At 40.0% G+C, this 18019-nt stretch overlaps 2 long non-coding RNA genes across 2 annotated transcripts; one reads left to right on the forward strand and one right to left on the reverse strand.

Moving 5' to 3' along the window:
* The first annotated feature begins 2469 nt into the window (after positions 1 to 2469).
* LOC122066904 lies at positions 2470 to 4154 on the forward strand. The gene is made up of 2 exons (XR_006136524.1): positions 2470 to 3002; positions 3734 to 4154. It is a non-coding gene; the product is annotated as an uncharacterized LOC122066904 (long non-coding RNA).
* Positions 4155 to 5046: 892 nt separating this feature from the next.
* On the reverse strand, positions 5047 to 17789 carry LOC122066905. Its single transcript, XR_006136525.1, has 2 exons — positions 17545 to 17789; positions 5047 to 5304 (listed from the first exon to the last, which is right to left on the reverse strand). It is a non-coding gene; the product is annotated as an uncharacterized LOC122066905 (long non-coding RNA).
* Positions 17790 to 18019: the final 230 nt, after the last annotated feature.

Raw genomic sequence — 18019 nt, forward strand, 5'->3', positions numbered from 1 at the left:
GGCCGAGCTGAGCTCTTCTATGTGATGCCGAGCTGGGCACAACCCTTGATGCCGAGCTGAGCTCCAGCCTTGATACCGAGCCGAGCTGTGTACTCTGATGATTTTGATGAATTCCTGTATATACTTGATATTTGAACTTTATTCTTTTTGTGTATGTATCATGCCTTCGGGCTCAAATGTATATAATTATTGTATCACCATTTGGGTATCGAGTATATGGAAGTTATTCACAGGTAAAACTTAGTCTTCCGCTGATCTGATGAACTTATGTTAGTGTGTGTATGCTGTGGTGGAATACAGTATCTGATGATCCTGGCAGGTTTGGGTTAACCGGTGTTAACTCGGTCACCGCTCCGGTTCAGTGTGAACGGGGTGTGACAATTACCGTCTTGGGCATCCTCCTTTTCGCGGTCTACGAATCGGCCTAGATATCCTCTTCGGATCATTCCTTCTATCTCCCCCTTGAGATGCCAACAATCTTCGGTGTCGTGACCGTGGTCTCTGTGGAAGTGGCAATATCTATCCATATTGCGTCTCTCAGGGTGTCGTCCCATCTTCCCTGGCCACTTCATGGCCCTGGCATTCGGGGAGTCCTTTATCTGCATCAGTACCTCCGTTCGTCTCCGGTACAGGGGTGCGAATTTCTCAAACTTCCTTGGTGGACTGGGTGCCCGACCGTGCTCAGACTTTCGTCTTTTTCCTTCTTCGGAGGGTTTGTCGTCGACCCTTGAGAGCCTCTTCCTTACCATCTTCCTTTCAGCTTCTTCATCGGCTTGGAGGGTTTCTTCTATTTGGATGTACTTATCGCACTGAGCTCTCAGCTCGGCTAGGTTCCTCGGTGTATGCTTCGCCAAAGACCTTTTCAGCTCCTTATCCTTGACGCCTCCCAGCAGGGCTATGAACTCTTCTTTTGGGTCCAAACCTCTGATCGTGATCTTCTCTTGTTGGAAGCGCTTCATGTAGTTCCGCAATGATTCTCCTTCATGTTGCTTGACGTTGGTCAAGTTCAACGTAGTCTTCTGAAGAGGTTGGCTGCTGGAGAATCCCTTCATGAAGAAGTAGCTTAGATCGCTGAAGCTGTGGATCGACTTCGTCGGCAGACAGTTGTACCATAGCCTTGTCGCTCCTCTGAATGTCAATGGCAGGGCACAACACATGATGTTTTCTGAGACTCGATGGAACTGCATGACCACCTTGAAGCCTTCCAGATGATCGACGGGGTCCCCAGACCCATCGTAGGTGTCGTACTTTGGCAGGCGAAAATAGATCGGGAGCGGGTCCCTCATGACCTTATCAGCTAGAGCCGTGTCATTAGTGAGGTCTGGCTCGCGAGCTCCCGTCTGATTTTCTGCCACCTTCTTGATCTCATCTTTCAGGTCCAGGATCATCTACTTCAACCCCGAGTCCTCGTGTCTTTGTTCGTCTCCTTGTTGTGGTTCCTTATATCGGTCTCCGGCGGCACGCTGCGTCCTTCCCCTGGGTGCGGGACTTTCCCCCGTTGCTCGGTTTCGAGGATTATGACCAGACCTTATTGATCCCGTACTGCTCCGATCCTCGTCTCGAGCTCTCACGGGCTGGATGCGGGGGCCTTGTGGTGCTCCGCCGGTCTTCTGAGAGACAGCTTTGGAGACCTCCTCCATTGCCTCGGCCATTCGGTCATATTTGTCCTGGAGGGCTTCGAACTGCTCCCTTGTCACATATTCCTGCGCTCCAGGAGGGGGGGAGGATCACTATCTCCGCGCACCAAATATCCGATCGAATGTTGGTACCTCACGGAACCTTCCCGACCATCATTCAGCCTTTCTCGTCCATTTTCCGTCGAGGGAGGGAGCCCTTCTGAAGGTTCCTCCTCCCCCATGTTCATATTCGATGCTGCTCTCGTCTTCTTACTATTGTAGGTTCTCCCCACCATTACTGTCGTTCCCACGGACGGCGCAATTTGTTGCTGTCGAAAATCCGTATAAGCTGATCCTACACAAGCACAAATAGCAGAGGCTCGGAGCTTTGTTCGGGGTTAGTCCTTCGACGCTCAAGTTAGGGATCGGCTGCACAGTTTCTGTTATAGGAGTAATGGTGTGGGTAGTAATGCTTACCTTTCCCTTTCTTCCGGGCCTTCTTATATAGCTCTTAGGGTTTAGGGTTTCCACTTTCCTAGGAGGAGTCTTCCTTGAGTCTACCTCCTTTCCTTTTAGAGTCCTACTTTGATACGTCCTACCCCTTCTTGGGGGATATTTTCTTCACGAGGTTGATGTGGTAGAGTATTAGCAGCCTCTATCAGGTGGGTGACATGTGTCTAGGTGAGCGATGTGTATTCTTTTCCTACTGAACAGTCAATTTGGCCGTATCATAGTTCTACTACTTTTCTGCCTCTGTTTCTCTTCATGGCAGAAGGAACAAAAGTCCGAGTAGTTCGTTGCCCTAAGTGCGAGAATCTGCTACAGCTTCCGGTAGCTCTGTTAAAGAAAAAGTGGTCTCAGTGCCTCCAGTAGCTCTCGTCCCAGATAGAGATAAGGTTGGTATTGGGCGCGAGTTTCTAAAAAAAAAAAAAAAATCGTGGTATTGCCTAAAACCACTTATGGTATAACGGTATTGAGATTTCAAAATTTTACGTCACATCTTCCGTTAAACCGTGCAAAAAACACATATTGCAATCATAGATGGGATTGGATGAGAATTGAAGAGGTTGGAATTAGAGACGAGCCAAATCTATTAACATCCATAATTTTACGATTGCAATACGTGTCACTAACACAATGAAATTTTGAAATTTCAAAACCACAATGCTTTTCAAAATACCACGGTTTTCATTTTAGAAACCCGCACCCACTACTTTTCTGCCCTTTCACTCTCAGAAGAAGAGAAAAAAAAAAGGGGAAAATGAAATCGCAGAGCTTCTCCCCGTCGGCCTCGGATCTCCTAGATCGACAGCCGGCCTCGGATCGAGTTTCCCGTCCATCGACAACCCTCGCGAAGAACAACCCCCAAATCGCCCAAACGAACTGGTACTCTCTTCTCTCTCTCTCTCTCTCTCTCTCTGTGGGACGAAACGAAGCATTTTGGGCTTGAGGAGGTGCTGTGCTGAACCGGAGCTTTGTTCAGAAATTTCAGGTACCAAAGCTCCGGTTTCGTTTTCCCTCTCCCAAAATTTGTAAGAAAAGAAAAAAAAAAAATCTCCATCTGCGTTTCGTTTGAAAGCTCCGGTTTTGTTTTTTTTTCTCTCTAATACATTTCTCACTTGTTCTTCTGGATTTTTTCATTGAATTTATGACATCTTATATTTTTGGTATATCAACTGTGGTGTTTTTATGTTTTTGGACTACTTCTGAATCACAGTAGTCACAGTAGCGTAAGAGCTAAAAATCTGAGCTAAATGGGTTGAGATACAGAAAAACTGGATTTCATACTATTTGGCTTTCCATGGACACTGGTTTTTTTTTTTAAGGTGTTTCCAAGATAGGTACTTATTTCAATGGTTAGAAAAAAACCAAAAGGACAGGAGAAAAGAAAGAGGACGTGAACAGTGAGGAATGAGGGTGAATAGGATCTCTCTGAACTGTTCTCTCTTTGCTTTCCATCTATGTCTATTGCTGGTTGTAGATGTTATGATAAAGATTGGGATTTGGGGGTTGTGATACCTGCATTTTATCACCAATGTATAATGTTAACTTATAGCGTGAATGACAACAAATATGCATTTACCTAATCAATATTTCCAATTTTTATTTTTCTGCAGATACAATGTCAACTTGTAGCGTGAATGACAACAACCAAGAATATTAAAGCTTGTGAACTTAAGGTGTGTAATTGTGGAGTAAGAGCAGCGGTAAAGATTTCAGAGTCTAATAACAACAAACACAGACTATTACAAATGCTCTAAGTTAGAAAATGGATCTCGATTCTTCTCTTGGTGTGATCCAATTGAAGTTCCAAGAGAGACTCAAAATCCTATTGAATTGCAACATTTGATGGAGATGATGCGGAGTATGGGATTGATATTGAAAAGGCTGGACAAGTTTAATGAATCACTTGTGTCTGTTGGTCATGTTGTATTGATGTGTTTTGCGCTATTCGTTATAGCGTATATTGTTAAAAAATTATGAAAATACATTTGCAATGCAGGATTGATATATGCATTTACCTACATTATATTTCCATTTGTGATTCATCTCTACCAGTACTGCACTCAATCTAGAATCCTAATCTCATTCAATAAATAATAATGCACTTGCTCTGCATTGTAACCTCAAGTTTAGAGGAAAGATTTTCCATTCTCCGAAGCATAAGTCTAAAGTCAGTCCTTTATTAAATAATAATGCACTTGCTCTGCATTCAATATCTATTCCACCTCTGTTTAGAAGATTGAAATCTTAAAGAAATCAATTGTGGTTTTGCAGTTCTCTTTTAGGTGAAAACAGAGACATTTGGCTGATCTAATTGTTGACCTTGAAAACTGGGCATGAAAATTCAGTTTATGTGGCCACCTAAACATCAATCCTGGATAATTAATCGGTAAATCATCCCTTTAAGAGGATCATGAGCTATTGAGACACAACAACATCTTACCATCGCTGTCAATTACGGCTTCAACAACTTTGTTACCTCTGCCCACTGCCAGTATGCAGGCCTAAAACAAAACAAGAAAACTTAAATGGAAATGAGAAACTGGAGCAATTGTAGTCTGATAAAGAAAATGGCCAACTACTCAAATCTTCCAAACTAGAATTGGATGGTTCGATGAAACCTTGACTTCAAGTCCTCAAATCGACTTCAAAATCTTATTAGAATAGAACAGAGATAGTAGTGTTGTTTCTTATGATGGCTTAGAGAGTTAGAGGCTAAGGATGTTCACTAAATATATTTAAAATTAATTGGGCAGATCATTGCTACCAAAAATTCAATTTTGTACTTATATGTAGCATAATTTGTTATGATGATGCAAAATGCAAAAATGCAGTGAACTGGCAAGGACAATTACAGCCTTGGTGGATTCGAACCACCATATCATGGGTGTAACCCCATGTGCTCTACCATCTGAGCTAAAGGCTCACCTGCATAAACCATGCATGTTAATTAAACAATATAACAATGAATGTAACTCTGAAATAAACATAAATGATATTCATAAAACAGAAAAGTCTAAATCCTTGAACCATAAGTGTTTCAAACAAAAAAGAAAAAAAAAAAAAATGGAGGATTCCAAGATTAAACAATATTTGATCATCCATCACTATTATAAGGGGACATTGCCATATTCGTTGAAGCTTGAGATGAAAATCCTTGAAATGCTAACTGGTCATAAGTACCCTATACAAAGGCAATAATAGTGTAAGATACAACACAATGAAATTGAAATGAAAAATGACAGTAAATTTTTTAAAAGCATCAAATTACCAATAATAAAGAAGTTAAATTTTGGTTGGCTGTTGGTATACGATGTCTTGTATTCTGTCGCAGTTTAATCTAGCGAGTATTGATGCAATGCCTCGATAGGCAAGATGACGGTCCCGCTAGCCGATTAGCGGGCCCTGGGGTTGCAAGGGGGCATGAGGCTCCCTTGCATAGCAGAGGGTGTAGGGGGGGTGCAGCCCCCTGCTCGAATTTTTTATTTGAGGGCAATTGTGTACTTTTCGGATTAGGGTTTTTCGCTATATATTTGTAGCGAGGGTTTCTTTCTCTGTAATGCAAGCAATACTGAGAGGTGTGAGGACGAGCGATGTAACCCTATTCTCCATTGATAGTAAAACAAGATCTCATCTCACCGGGGACGTAGGCAACCTTGCCGAACCTTGTAAAATCTATGTGCATTGTTTGTTTTATTTTTCCATTATCTTCTGCATCGTTTTAGAGTTGAGTTTCTACAAATTGGTATCAGAGCTCTAGGTTTTTGTTTTCTAAGGTTTACTATCACGATGGCAGGGAAGGGATCGAATGCCAAGTATGATATCGAACGGTTCAATGGAAAGAACAATTTCACTCTCTGGCGTCAAAAGATGAAGGATCTTCTGATACAACAGGGTTTGGTGAAAACGTCATTGGTAAAGTCGAAGAAACTTGCAAAAATTACTGACGAAGATTGGGAGGAGATGGAAGAAAAGGCGATAAGTGCTATTTAATTGAATCTTTCTAATGATGCCCTATAATATATTGTGGGTATTAAATCTGCACCGCAGTTATGGGCGAAACTTGAAAGCATCTACATGACGAAATTCTTGACGAACAAGTTGTTCGTGAAAAAACAATTGTATTCTCTACAGATGGAGGAAGGAACGGATCTATTAGAGCATCTTAACATGTTCAATCAGATTGTAAGTAAATTTGCAAACCTGGAGGTTAAAATTGAGGATGAAGACAAGGCGTTACTGTTGCTGTCATCGCTCCCAAAATCATATGATCACTTGGTAATGACTCTCTTGTACGGGAAGGAGACCCTTGAGATGGATAAAGTCACGGCTACCCTCATGTCCAATGATTTAAGAAAAAAGGCCAATAGTACAAAATCTCAAGGAGAAGGTCTTTTTGGAAGTGACAAGGAGCAGGAAAAAGGGATATCAAATCAGAAGGGATCTGAAAAGAGTCGATCAAAATCAAAAGGGGCAAAGACAAAAAGGTCTCTTGTTACTATTATAAGAAGGAAGGTCATCTGAAGAGAGAGTGCTTAAAGAGGAAGGCGGACTTGAAGAAGAAAGGTATAGATAAGGCATCTGAGGAAGCTAGCGTGGCTGACAGTTCAGCTGGAGATGATGGAGATGTACTCTCTATATCATCAGGTAATAATCAATCTTCTGATTCTTGGATTTTAGATTCTGGATGTTCATATCACATGTGTCCACATAAGGATTGATTTGATTCATATCAACCATATAATGGTGGGTCTGTCTTAATGGGGAATGATGCTATATGCAAGACCATTGGGATAGACACTATTAAAATTAAGATGTTTGATGAGATAGTAAGAACTTTAGCAGATGTGAGACATGTACCAGAATTAAGGAAAAACTTAGTATCTTTGGGGGCACTTGACTCAAATGGCTGCAAGTACATACCTGAAGGTGGAATTCTCAAAATTATTAAGGGTGTTATGGTTGTCATGAAGGGACAACTAACAGGAAACCTATGCAGACTCATAGGGAGCACTGTTACAGGTGGAGCATTGGTGACTACAGATGTAGGATTTGATACAGATGATACATATCTGTGGTATATGCGATTAGGGCATATGGGAGAAAGAGGATTGATGGAGCTTCATAAAAGAAAACTGTTGAAGGGAGTGAAAACTTGTAAACTGAACTTCTGCAAGTATTGTGTGTTCGGAAAATAGTACAAGGTTAGTTTCAAAACTGCAAAACATAAGAGTAAAGGGGTGCTTGATTATGTACACAACGATGTATGGGGTCTTTCGACAACAAAATCTAAAGGTGGGCCAGAATACTTCGTGACCTTTGTTGATGATTACTCAAGGAAAGTCTAGATCTACTTCATGAAGCATAAAAATGAGATGTTCACTAAATTTAAGGAATGGAAGGCTAAGGTAGAAAAGAAGACAAGAAAGAAAATTAAGTACTTGAGAACAGATAATTGAGGGGAGTACACGTACAAACCGTTTCTAGAATTGTGTAAAGTTGAAGGGATTATACGTCACTTCACGGTTCCAAAGACCAGCAAAATGGTGTAGCTGAAAGGATGAATAGAACACTTCTAGAAAGAGCTTGGAGTGTAAGGCTGAATGCAGGGTTGAGCAAGAGATTTTGGGCAGAAGCAGTGAATATGGCATGTTTTCTCATCAACAGGTCTCCATCAAAGGCGATTGATTGTAAAATTCCCGAAGAGGTATGGACAGGAAAACCAGTAGATTATTCTATTCTAAAAATATTTGGTTGTCAAGTCTATGCACATGTTGAGAATCAGCAGCTTTCCAAGTTAGACTCAAAGTCTAAGCAGTGCATCTTTCTTGGTTTTAAGAAAGGCGTAAAGAGATTCAAGTTGTGGGATCCAACTTCACAAAAATTTATAGTTAGCAGGGACGTGGTGTTTGATGAGTCTCATATGGTGAAGTCAAAATGTAATTCACAGACAGTTGGTGAAAATAAAGAAGGTTTTACTGTGCAAGTGGAGTTAGATGAGTAAAAAACAACAAGAGAAAATGAGTCATTCAGTGACTTACCGGGACAACAGGAAGCAGTAGAAGTTCCCTATAAAGTAGCAAATGGTAAAGGAAAACGTACTCACAAAGCACCTGTGAAATACTGGTTTGAGGACATGATTGCCTATGCCCTCACTGTAGGTACAGGTGATCAATCTTCCTACCATGATGCTTTGAGTGATGCACAACATGATAAATGGATGACAACTATGATGGAGGAAATGGAGTCTCTATAGAAGAACAAGACTTGGGAGATTGTGGAAAAATCCAAAGGAAGAAAAATCATTGGGTGTAAATGGGTCTTTCTTAAGAACGAAGGCAGCATCTGAGAAGGAGCGTGAAAGGTATAAGGCCAGACTTGTAGCCAAGGGCTATGCACAGAAGGAGGGGATAGGCTACAATGAAATTTTCTCTTCAGTGGTGAAACACATTTCAATCAGGATACTACTTGCTTTAGTGGCCATGTATGATTTTGAGCTTAAACAGCTTAATATGAAGGCTGCATTTCTTTACGATGACTTGGAGGAACAAATTTACATGGAGCAACCTGAAGGTTTCAAGGTGTAAGGAAAGGAAGATCATGTTTGTCTGCTTAAGAGGTCGCTTTATGGTCTTGAGCAATCTTTTAGGCAGTGGTATAAGTGTTTTGATTCCCACATGATGAAGATTGGCTACACAAGAAGTGAGTATGATAGTTGTGTTTATTATAAAATGTTAAGTGATAATTCCATTATTTTGTTGAGGCTTTAAGTTGATGACATGCTCAATACACCAAAGAACAAACATGATATTGTCTCTTTGAAGTCTTTGTTAAGTGCTGAATTTGAGATAAAGGATCTTGGTACTGCTAAGAAGATCCTTGGCATGGAAATCCTTAGAGATAGAAATGCAGGTAAACTTTGGGTGACTCAAAAGAGGTATATTGAAAAGGTGATAGAGCGTTTCAATATGGAAAAGGCCAAGCCAGTTAGCACTCCGTTAGCCAGTCACTTCAAGTTATCAGAAAGGGAATGCCTTACAACAAATGAGGTGGAGCATATGTCTCAGGTCCCGTATGCTAGCGCAGTTGGCAGTCTCATGTATGCTATGGTTTGTAGCAGGCCGAATTTGTCTCATGCAGTCAGTGTTGTTAGTAGATATATGAGTAATCCAGGGAAGGAGCATTGGAATGCAATTAAATGGATCTTCAGATATTTAAGCAAGACTAAAGATATATGTGTTATGTTCAGTGGCAAGGGACGTTCCATAAAATTGGCCGGTGTAGACATCGAATTTTGTCACCCCTCAGTAATGATGACAATATGAAGGATTACATGTTGGATATTTTAGACTTGGAGAATTTTCAAACTTAGAGTAGAAAATGACCATATTTTCCTATAAACTTTCAAGAGAAAATTTTTTCAAAAAAATTAAAATTTGATGTTGTGCTCCACCTCGGCCTACATCAGGCCGTGCTCCACCTCGGCCTCCATCAGGCTGTGCTGTACCTTGGCCTCCAACAGGTTGTGCTCCACCTCGGCCTACATCAGGCCGTACTCCACCTCGGCCTCCATCAGGCTGTGCTCCACCTCGGCCTCCATCAAGTCGTGCTTCACCTCGGCCTACATCAGGCCATGCTGCACCTCGGCCTCCGTAAGGCCGTGCTCCACCTCGGCCTCCATCAGGCCGTGTTCCACCTCGGCCTCCATCAGGTCGTGCTGCACCTCGGCCTCCATCAGGCCGTGCTGTACCTCGGCCTCCAACAGGCCGTGCTCCACCTCGGCCAACATCAGGTCGTGCTGCACCTCGGCCTCCATCAGGCCGTGCTCCACCTCGGCCTCCATCAGGCCGTGCTGCACCTCGGCCGTGCTGCACCTCGGCCTCCATCAGGCCCAAACCCCTTTGTCTAAAAGCAAGGCTTTTTGGACAATCTTCTCTAGTTTTAGTCCCACATCGGAAATTTGAGAAAATTGTCCCAAGTCCCAAGTCCCAGGGCTATAAAAATAGCCCTTCCCCTTTTCCAAAAGGGAGGAGAAAAATTGAGAATTTGGGAGAGAGGATGGCCCCATTATGGTTTTTGGCTAACTTCTTCCCTCTAAAATCAAACATTCTCCAAGTTTAAAAGTTTAATACATTAATCCTTCATTGAGCCAGGAGATCTTATCCGGTTCGGTTCGATTTGGGGGCTCAAAGCACAAGGGTTATCTCCCCTTGTTCCTTGATTAAAGCCGGTTTAAGGTATTTTTCTTCTCCTAATTGTAGTTTAGAACTAGCTTATCTAATGTAATAAATTAATTCATAATTTATTTGTTTAGATTAATTATGTTTAATTAGCCTCATTTGGGTTCAATACGGTTCGTTAGATATGAATTGATTTATTTCGGTCCAATTAAAGGTATTTAGGTAATTAATTTTTTAGATTAATTAAGTTTAATTGTTTTTTATGTTTACCTTTGATCTGGTTTAGTTTTTTTAAGTTACTTTTTGTTCTTTTGATCTAGACCCTTAGATTAGGATCTTAAGCCCTAATTTCTTCCCCATCTTTTCTTCCTTTATTTCTTCTTTTCCCTATAGCAGAACTGCAGCCGCACTAACTCCTCCTCCTCCTTCTTCTTCTTCTCTTCTTCTCTTTTCCTTCCCTGCTGCTGCAACCCCTAACCGGTAGCAACCGAACGTGTTTCTCCTCCTCTTTTTCTTCTTCTTCTTCTCTTCTTCTCTTCTTCTCTTTTCCTTCCCTGCTGCTGTAACTGGCAGCAACCGAGCCCCCCTCTTTCTTCTTTTCTTCTTCTTCTCTTCTTTTCTTTCTCTTTTCCTTCCCTGCTGCTGCAACACCCAACCGGCAGCAACCGAGCCCCCCTCTTTCTTCTTTTCTTCTTCTTCTTCTCTTCTTTTCTTTCTCTTTTCCTTCCCTGCTCCTGCAACACCCAACCGGAAGCAACCGAATACTCAACTTCCCCTTCTTTTCTTTTTCTTCTTCTTCCTCTTTTTCTTTCTCTTTTCCTTCCCTGCCACTGTAACTGGCAGCAACCGAACTTGCACCTCTTCTTCTCAATCCCTAAAAGCATGCTCCTCAGCTTATTAGGAGAAAATCCTCCCCCCCCCTCGATTTTCCTCATCTTGGCCGAAGCCCTTTCTCCTTTTTTTCTTTTGTCTCCTCGCTCCTCTGCTTTTCTAAACCGAAAAATGCAGAACAATCCTTCTGCATTTTTTTGTTTTTCTTCATTATAGTCTTAATTGTTCATTGTGGATTAAATGATTTTGATAAGTTGTCCCTTTTTTCTTGTTCTCTTTTGTTTTCTAAAAGCTTTCCAGGGATCTCAAATTTCCCTAATTTTGGGTCCTAAAATCAAATGATTTTCTTTTTCTGTTTTCTTTTCTCTCTTAATAATATATGGGACGTAGTTTAGGGCGTGTTTAATTTAGGACGGGCGTGGCTGGCCCCTCAAACCGGCTCGTAGCATTAGGTGCGTATTGGGGATTTTAGTTTTCCTACTATCTATCTTTTGTACTTCAACATTCACTTGCATTAGTGTAGTACTAATTTAGATTAATTAAAGTAACTTTGTTAATGTAATTAGTCATTTCAACTGTTGTTTATTTAATTGTGGTTTGTTAATTTAGCTTTTTAAATCATTGCATTTGATTTCTTCATTCAATTCAATTTATTAAACTTGTGTAATTACCAATCTTTTTCCCTCTAGTGGTTTGTTTATTTTAATCAATCAACTAATTAGTTATTTAATGTAGGATAATTAACTAGATTAATTAGTTAAAAGATTCTCTTCTCATTAGATTAACTAGGGTTTTGAAAAATGTTTAACTCATCTTAGGATTAGCTTAAAGTAGACATAATTAGTCCAATTAGGTTTCATAATTAATTTAATTAAACCTTAGGTTTAGTTTAATCCTCCTATACTAGATTAGGTAGATTAGTAAAAATGCATTCATTTAATGTAATTAGCCCATTTAACTTTTTTAATTTTATTAGGCCCCATTTAATTTAAAAATCTTTTTACCAATTAGATTAAGTAGGATTGCAATAATTTATTTCACAAATTACTAGGGATTGAGTTTAATCATTTTAATTAATTCAATTTAGGATTTCATAAATTCATTGATCATCCATCTAAGTTATGTTCAATTAATCGAATTAGTTTAATTTAGGGTTTCATAAGTTGCTAAACTAATCCTAGGTTTAGGCTCATTTGATTAGTTTAATCTAAGATTCATAATACATCAATTAAATCATTTAGGGTTTTTAATTTTAATTAGCGTAATCATTTCATTATTTGCATCATAACCTAGCTAGCATAATTTAGACACTTGGTTTAGGGTTTTCACATGTCATGCTTAGATACCTAGTTTAGGGTTTTCAGTGACCTAGATTTAGGACTAGTTAGTAGGGTACAAACAAACTTTGGTCAAACAAAAAGAGACAGGCCTTAGGGCCGGGCAGACTGGGTGCCTAACACCTTCTCAGCCTGTCACTTGACACTTGTCCAGAATCTTGGTGCAAACCAACCTTATCCATCAGAGTCATTAGTCTCTCTCCCTTGATTGGGGGAGACATTTATGGGTCTTAGACCCTTTCTAGGTGGCAACTCCTTTTACCCATAACGTGTATCCCCCCTTGGCATTTGATGACCAGGGGATACCATCTCATCTCATTAGGGTCTAACCCTAGCGTGTTCACACGCGCCACACACCATATGGAAATCCCGACCCGGGGGCGGAGGTCCATGGTACCTACAGCCGGTTATGTTGATTTTGACTATGCCGGTGATTTAGACAAAAGGAGATCTACTATAGGGTATGTATTTACATTGGCTGGTGGACCTATATCATGGAAGGCGATACTTCAGTCTACAATTGCATTATCCACTACAGAGGTAGAGTACATGGCAACAATTGAGGTTGCCAAGGAAGAGTCTGGTTGGCTGGATTGGTTCGTGAGTTGGGGTTGGAGCAAGAAGGTATAGTGTTACATTGCGACAGTCAGAGTGCCATACATCTTGCAAAGAATTAAGTGTTTCATACAAGGACAAAACATATTGATGTGAGATTTCACAAGATCAAGGAGCTTGGGTCAGAAGGTAGTATTCACTTGAGAAAAATTCATACAGATCTCAATCCTATAGATATGTTTACGAAGCTAGTTACTACAGAGAAGTTCAAGTCATGTTTGGACTTTATTAATATTACTCATTGTTGAAGATGAGGGACGCACCAAACAGGTGTAGGTTTATACCTCTGATGAGGTACAAGGATGAAGACGTCTACAGGTTATATTACAGGGGGCTCGACATAATTCAAGCCAAGGTGGAGATTGTTGGTGTACGATGTCTTGTATTCCGTTGCAGTTTAATCCAGGGACTACTGGTGCAGTGCCTCGATAGGTAGGACGACAGTCTCGCTAGCTGGTTAGTGGGCCGTGGGGGTTACAAGGGGGGCAGGAGGCCCCCTGCATAGCAGGGGGTGTAGGGGGCGTAGCCCCCTGCTCGAATTTTTTATTTGAGGGCAATTGTGTACTTTCCGGATTAGGGTTTTTTGCTATATATTTGTAGCGAGGATTTCTTTCTCTGTAATGCAAGCAATATTGAGAGGTATAAGGACGAGCGATGTAACTCTATTCTCCATTAATAGTGAAGCAAGATCTCATCTCACCGGGGACGTAGACAGCTTTTCCGAACCTTGTAAAATCCTTGTGCATTATTTGTTCTGTTTTTCCATCATCTTCTGCATCATTTTAGGGTTGCGTTTCTACAATTGACATCTGTGGTGCTTCCAACATTTTTCGGCTTCGGTATCCTTTGTCTTTTTTGTTTTTCAACCCAACCCTTCATATGCTTCCCACTTTTGTAACCATCTTTTTTCTTAAGGCCTTTCACCTTGTTGACAAGACTATCTTCATCTGGCATCGGATTTGGTACCTTGTGTGGCTAATTGAAGGTTACATTTTTTTCAAAATGTATATAGATATTATTAGCAATTTTGTCCACATAAGCATAATCCTCATCTGAATTTGATGCTATTGATGTAATCTTAACCAGTTTAGGACAAAGACGCCTATAGATTTGTGAACAATCCATATTGACATCTTTTACAATTTCCTTTCCCTTACTGTCTTGGACAACAATACTTACTTGCAGCCCGTGTCCGTCTCTTCAATATATATGCTTTGGGAATATACTTTATATCGAGAACATCTAGAATTTTCAATGCATAACGACAAAGAATGCCATAAATCTCAAATTTCATGCAACTACACTCCACAGTTTTCTCCAATGGATTACACAACACTCTAAATTCACCCTTTTGACCAACAACGGAAACAACATAATCATGGATTATTAGGTTTTCATTCTTGTATTTGATGCAACTAACAATAATCCACTCAAATAGTTCTTGAAATTTCTCAAAAATCACTGGAGTGTAAATTTCTCCTGCTTGCTTCATAACAAGTGATTTTGAGAACACATTTCTTGGCAACTTATTTCTTGCATCGAATTCTGCATTCAACTCTTTAGCACGCTTGTTGTCCACAACCCTCTCAAAATTCTTGAAGCATTGAACAACGTCTAGGCTAGGCCTTAAATAATCCTTCATATCACCATTTATACTTTCCCTAAGTTGTGTACTCCGTATTCCTATGGTCAATGTCTTCTTCATATAACATTTTGCCCATTTTTCTTTAACTCCATAAACACGGTCCAACCATGAACTATTCTCAACCTGATGATCATGCTTCAATTTTTTCCATGCAGACTCAAATTGACATTCATTATCATAATGGAATTCACACTTTTTCAAATCTGTCATAATTGATGATAATCATCATTCATCATGTTGGTCATGTGCTTTATAACATTTCGCATTAGTTGCCATGTACACAATCCGTGCCGTGTCTTAGGTAACACCTCAACAATTGTCTTAACCATTGCAGCATCTTGATCTGTGAAAATAGTTATCGGCTTCTTTTGCCCATGAGTGTTCAAAAAAGCCTCAAACAACCATTCGAAAGACGTGCTATCTCATCATACAATAGTGCAGCCCCAAATAACACAATTAATCTATGGTTATTGAATCCAGCAAATATTCCAAACGCCTATACTCCTTGTTCGTGCAAAAGGTGGTATCAAAGCTAAGAACATCACCAAATTGAGCATAATCTATTCTCATCTTAAGATCAGCCCAAAATACATTAGTTATTTGTTCACCGGTATTCAATTGTATTGAGTAAGTAAAAGAGGGATTGTCTCTAACTTGGTTTTCAAAATAAAATAGCAAACTCCCGGCTTCACCAAAAGATAGATCTCGCTAACGTTTGATTCTAAGGTAATTCTTTTGATCTTGCCGAATGTACCCAATGCTTGGCTTGCCTCCAGCATGTCTACTCATATATTCATAAATGTCCCTAGGTTTGAGACCAGAATCATCGGCCAAATCTATTTCATATGCATGTAAATCAGAAACACGCCGTTGTGACCTCATCATATGACTAGTAGATGATAAGTGAAGTTCATGATTGTGCTCTTCCACAAATTCACGCCAATAGTAATTTCCATCATCCTTAATTGCAATATACATGTGTGCACGACATCCAGTTCTTGTCTCAGCTCGAGGCTCAACAGTATTAATATCCCACTTATCAATTTTCCGAATTCCTTCTTTGCTACATACAAATATCCTTGAAATCAAAGTTTTCTTATCACGCTTACTCTTATTTTTCCACTCTCTTCTGATATGGAATCCAGTTCTTCCTCCATACATATTGTAGAAATCATATGCTTTTTGCTCAAACTTAAAAACCATGCCAATACGTGGCTTGATCTCAATATCCACATTTGTTGAATCTTCCATAATCCTAATATCCACACCAATTGGTTGAACATAATCATTTCTATCAACAACAATAGACATAACATAATTCAAGCAAAGAAATATTTCTATCAACAAGTACACACCCCAAGAAATATTTGCAATACAGACAATACACAAACTACCATTCAATACTTGCCACAATAATTATCAATAATCTAAATCCAAGTTTATCGACATAGATATCAAGTGCAACATCCTACTAAACATCAAGTCACTAATTCCGTCATCAAATTGTTGTTTAACAAAGAAGTAAATACAATAGGGAAAAAGGGGAGAATTCCCCAATTCTTAGGGGTAAAGAATGGGACGGCTCAAATATATAATGAGAGAGAAGAAATGGGTCCACAACAATATTGTTAGACAATAATCTGCACAAAGATACTCAAAAAAAAAAACATTGACTGTTGTTAATCTGTGGTCCTCTGTAAGTATTTGACTTACAGAACCAAAAAATAGCTTTTTTAGCTCACATGTGTTTAAGTCCTCAATTAATGTCAGGTTCTGCAGCCATGTGACCTGTTGGGGATCTTGGGTTTACAAATCAAATAGATTACTTGGCTGTTCAAAGATGACCAACTGGAGACAACAGCCACTGATATTAAATGATGAACTTAAGCTTCTTATGGTTAGGATGTAAACGTCCTTCAATATTTAAATCAAAGATCTTGGTTTTATACGGTTAGGACAGTACTTGAATTAATACAAGTAGGTATTATTAAACTCACTTTCTTCATAAATTGTAGGGTACAGGGACTGCATTTATTAATCCCAAATGTCGATTTTTTAGATTTAATAATCTCATCCACTAAACCCACCAAGCAAAGAGCTTAGTATTATGGGAGGTTGGTACTGAGAGAGAAATAACATTCTTGTCTAGTGAATATGTCACCTTCAAGTAGCATGTTTCACATTCTTCCCCCATAATACAAAGCACAAACAAGATTACTCTTCAAAGGGGACCATTTGAATAGTGTTATGAAGAGATTGCTGGTATGAAAAGGGGGAGGGGGAGGGGGAGAGGGAGGAGGGGGGGGGGGGGGGGGGGGGGGAAAGCCACCGAAAAAAAACAGAGGACTTGGAGCTGAAACCAGTAAAAGGGGAAAACAAAAGAACAGAAAGTGATATAATTCTAGACATGTCCAATGAAAGAAATAAACTTTTATGTTCGTTGCTTTGTTTTCACCAGGCAGCTTCAATCAAAATGACTTGACCAGAGCCAAAAGTTCATCCCCTCTGCACTATAAAAGTGCTCCACAATATCATACAACTCTAGTAATGTCTTTCTAGTCAGAACCCAAACATCTACAAAGGTTGTGAATACATAAAAAATCTCAAGAAATGTTTTCTCTCTTCCAATTCTCATAACTCAATACTGTGATTCAGAAGTAGTCCAGCAAAATAAAAACCAGAAGAACAAGTGAGAAATGTATTAGAGAGAGAAAAAAACAAAACAGGAGCTTCGAAACGAAATGCAGATGGAGATTTTTTTTTTTTCTTTTTCCACAACTTTTGGGAGAGGGAAAACGAAACCGGAGCTTTAGTACCTGAAATTTCTGGACAAAGCTCCGGTTCAGCGCAGCACCTCCTCAAGCCCAAAATGCTTCGTTTCGTCCCAGAGAGAGAGAAGAGAGTACCAGTTCGTTTGGCCGATTTGGGGGTTGTTCTTCGCGAGGGTTGTCGATGGACGGGAAACTCGATCCAAGGCCGGCTGTCGATCTAGGAGATCCGAGGCCCGGGGAGAAGCTCTCCGATTTCGTTTTCCCCCTTTTTTTCTCTTATTCTGATTGTGAAAAGGGAAGAAGAAGGGAAAAAAATCGTCAGCAATTCCGATCTTGTACAATTCCGTGAAATACCACCTTCAGGGGTGACACATGTATTGATACCAATGCAATGGTCCAGATTTGATTTAAATGCCTCTTCACTGATTTAATGTTTTATTAATTGTACCAGATCTGGACCATTGTATTAGTATCAATACACGTGTCACCGCCTGAAGGTGGTATTGCATGGAATTGTATG

The sequence above is a fragment of the Macadamia integrifolia genome, unplaced genomic scaffold (assembly GCF_013358625.1).
Source record: "Macadamia integrifolia cultivar HAES 741 unplaced genomic scaffold, SCU_Mint_v3 scaffold263, whole genome shotgun sequence".
Taxonomy (NCBI): domain Eukaryota; kingdom Viridiplantae; phylum Streptophyta; class Magnoliopsida; order Proteales; family Proteaceae; genus Macadamia; species Macadamia integrifolia.